Below are 435 nucleotides of genomic sequence, written 5' to 3'. Positions count from 1 at the left end.
GACGTTTGTGACAGGCAATAGCACTACAGACGACAAATGAAGAACAGCACGAAAGCGAAACAGTAAACACCACAGAGTAAGACACAGGAAAATGTTTAAACAATTGCAAATTGCAAATTGCAAAAAATATTAAATTCACAGACTAATGAAATAGAAGTTATCTATTAAAACTTTTTCCAAAATAGAGGAAACTCTAATTTGGACAACTTTGATATTTTGCGTCAAAACGTCACACTATTCAGTAATCACATTAATATTAACCTAAAGTTTGTGAAAGTGTGTATTTTTGTTCCTCCTTTACACTGCGGCTGCTGAAGCTATTTGGCAGAAATGGAAATATATTTTACTCTGGAATAACACTTAAGCTACTTTCATCCATAATTCCCGCGGGCCTAGTAAAAAAGTGTATTCCACGCGAACGCCGCTAATATATTG

Source organism: Bicyclus anynana, chromosome 23 (genome assembly GCF_947172395.1).
Source record: "Bicyclus anynana chromosome 23, ilBicAnyn1.1, whole genome shotgun sequence".
NCBI lineage: Eukaryota > Metazoa > Arthropoda > Insecta > Lepidoptera > Nymphalidae > Bicyclus > Bicyclus anynana.
Note: the sequence above shows the minus strand (reverse complement) of the source record.